Source organism: Urocitellus parryii, chromosome 10 (assembly GCF_045843805.1).
Source record: "Urocitellus parryii isolate mUroPar1 chromosome 10, mUroPar1.hap1, whole genome shotgun sequence".
Classification (NCBI taxonomy): Eukaryota; Metazoa; Chordata; class Mammalia; order Rodentia; family Sciuridae; genus Urocitellus; species Urocitellus parryii.
In genome coordinates, this window is record NC_135540.1 from 99,631,299 (window position 1) to 99,634,908 (window position 3,610).

General features: G+C 36.3%; 1 pseudogene; it reads right to left on the reverse strand.

The window, feature by feature from the left end:
- Positions 1-410: 410 nt before the first annotated feature.
- On the reverse strand, positions 411-2,423 carry LOC144257197 (pleckstrin homology domain-containing family A member 5-like; annotated as a pseudogene).
- Positions 2,424-3,610: the final 1,187 nt, after the last annotated feature.

Sequence of the window (3,610 nt, forward strand, 5' to 3'; positions counted from 1 at the left end):
AACTTAATTTATAAAATTGTGTTAGTTTTAGTATATGAAGAAATTATTATTAATCTATAACATAATAGTGAAAATGACTTTAGTGATATTTCAATAAATTAATTTATGTGGTAATTATTCAAAAAATATTTAAAATGATTGATACCTTCAACAGGAATCTCATCTACTAAAAAGCTTGGCTTATGCTAAAGATGTGATTGTTTTGTACACATTTATGAAATGACAAATAGCATTATCAGTCCCAGTCTTTCTGAAAAATGATGAGTCTCATGTTCCTATTATTTAAGATCTATATAAGAGATCTAAAATTTAAGCTGTTTTTTTATTTGTTCCCTTCACCACATTTTTTTGGGGGATGCTGGTATCCAAACTACATACTTAATTTAAATGAGCAAGAATAAGACTTACCTTTATGACTTTAGTGAGTCAGTCATTGTGATCTGAATCTGCAAAAGCAAAGTTTATATGAGAACCTTTAATATTTTTCCATGAGGTCACTAAAGTGTAGACTCATCCCCATTGTTTTTGATCTTTACTTATGTTTTAATTTTTAAATGTGCATATTGTTAAATATTGCTACTCTCTAATGTTGAATTGGGTATACAAGGAGTTCTCAACATGCCAGTCACTTGATTAGAAGGTAAAGCCTAGTAAAAAAACGGACAAGCTTGATACAAAACTGCAGGTATACCGGAAAAGGACAGGTGTAGAATTTCCAAGTGTGTAAGGAAAAAATAAAAATGCATGTGGTCTTTAACCCACATGGAGAGCTAATGAGATATGCTGACAGACAGAAAAGAATGCACAATGCTTGACAGAATTGTTTCTATGGTATTAAGAGATGAAGCATTGCAAACTTAGATTCTCTACTTAAGAACAGCCTTTCTTTTCTCTCTAATCTCCTGTTTCTCTCATTTTAAAGAATAGTATATTAGAAAGAAAATATAACATCTGTTAAGTAGTGAGCTAACACAATAGTAGAACACATTTTACCTTAGGGTAATGACCCCTGTGTCTAAGGTCTGCTGTCATATCTCCTCTCTGAATTGGTGAAGACACTTCTGATCTGTATGTTCGCTGAGGGGAGGAACACTGGTAAGCAGTGAAGGTGATGTGGGAATAGAGTGCATCAGAAATATTAACCATAGTTTTGGGAATATTCACAGAACTGGGTTGAGGGAGGGTGCTTTGCTTATTATAGAACTGTGCTGCTGCCATTTGCAGAGCTGCCACATAGTGTCATCTCTCATTGACCTCCATTTTTCTTCTGTTCCAACTCCTACTGTCTTGCCATGACTGGAAGGGGTTACACTGCAGATACTTTGAGGCCTCCTCTTGCTGTTTCTTGGGAGTGTTCTATAACCTTCAATGTAGAGGGCCATGATCTGAGCTCTGTGGCTTGACATATTTCTTGGTAATGTTTGGTAAGAAACTACTCCTCTGTTTTCTTCTTCATGTCCCCTCCCTTTCTGGATTTTAATCCACTGTTTCAACAGTTGCATTTGAATTTGTTCTTTGTGTGACTAGATCAGCCTCTGCATGCAAAGGCCCTATATTTGGGTGATTTTCACCTCTAAGATCTGCCACGCTGACATTGACTGTTTTGTTCTCTGAACTATTCACATTGACTTGTCTGTAGTGTGCAGTCTGAGCTGGGCATGCTGACCCACTTTCATATTCAGATGACAAAGAATTCAACTTTACACTATTAATTTTTGTTAAAGGTCTATCTTGACCTTCTTTCTGAAATTCATATTTTTCAACTTCTAATGTCTTTTTTTCTTCAATTTTGCTTATTTCCTTGTTTTTTTTTTTTTTTTTTTTTTTTTTTGGAGGGGCGATGTTTTGGGGCCTCTGGTTTAATTAGCACTCTATGTTTGGGAATTTTATTGCTTTCTTTATTTGGTATACTTTTGGATGTAATCTTATCCACTCTTTTCACAGGTCTGTCTGTACAAGAGCAGCATCTAACATGGTTTTCATCTACAACTCTATTTCCTTTCCTGTATCAGTGCAGAAATAATATGTCTGCATGTTTGGATGGGCTGCCCTAAAAGCATATTTGCAATTAATGTTATCCTCCGAGGTTAGCATAGCCGTCTGAAAACTAGGTAATAGTATGCTTCCTAGGATACCCTCCTGTTTCTCATTTCTTTAATACAACAGGCAAAGATCAGAAAGCACAAACCAGTGTTTCTTCCACAGCTTCATGTTAGTATTGTCCTGTTTATAAAACCAACCTCATCTGACCACAGGTGCATTAGGTTTTCTTTTAATTGAATTTGACCTCTATTTAAAATTGAAACCAGTGATTTTCTGCCTATAGGGCTCTTTGGATGTACTGCATAATCTGAAATCATGTTATAGTTAGAAGCTTTGTTTATCATACTTATAGGTTGTTTTTTCTTTTCTTTAGACATCATGATTGCAACAGTTAATTGTGTTAATTCACTACAAAAATACAGTTGTCCTGTGATGGCTGTCCTGTGACTGGATGTTTGCAGGTCATTCCTTTCATTATGGTTTATAGAGTATCTTGCACCTTCAAAAGTTTATGCTTCCTCCCAGCCAGTAGGCAAATCTGTGCTCTGCCGCTGATGTCCAGGTTCAGATCCACCTCTGGGTCTGATCCCCATCTGCCACTCTCCCCACCTTTTCCTGCTGTTGCAGAGGCTGCCCAGGGAAGACAAACTCATTTCCATTTTAAGCATCATTTCTAAAGCATGAAGGTACACAGAAAAGTGGACCTTCTGGCAGAAGAGATCCAGTGAATCCAACAAGTATTATTTTATCCAAGAAATGCCAAAAAAGGCTAAGGGAGAAAAAAACCTCACAGGCAATAGGGGATTAGAGAAATTAAAGCTAAGTTATCTGTTACTCAGTTTCCCAACAAAAGGTGGGAGAGTAGCATAATGGTACTGCCAATCACCTGTGCGAAATAGCAGGTAAGCTCAAAAAGGGCTGACAGAAAGGTTGCTTTACTCAAAGATACATAGATCTGGAAGCAACCAAGATGCCCTTCAAAGGCTGACTTTATAAACAAACTGTGGTACAGCTATATAATGGAATATTATTCAGTGATAAAAAGAAATGAGCTGTCAAGCTATGAAAAGATTTGGAGGCAACATGCAGACTGGCATTGTGAAAGATGCTGATCTGAAAAGGCTATGTATTGTAAAATTCCAACTATATGGTTTTATGAAAAAGACAAAAACTATACAGACAATAAAGCAATCTGTGAATGCTAGGGGTTTGAGGAAGAAGGGAGGCATGGAAAGGTAGAATAAAAATGATTTTTAATGGAGTGAATCTATTTTACACTGTCGTGATGGATACCTGACATCATTCATTCCTCAAAACACACAGAATGTACAACACAAAGAAGGAACGCTAATATAAACCATGGAATTTAATAAGAATGTATCAATTATCATAACAAATGTGCCACACTAATGCAAGATGTTAATAAGTGAAGAAAGTGAGGAGAGAGAAAGGGATGTATGGGAATTCTCTCAGAAAAAAAGTATATACATCTGGGGCCTGGCTATGGCTATTATTATTGGAAATAATGAACTGCAGAATGGACATAGTGATTCTGACTCTACCTGAG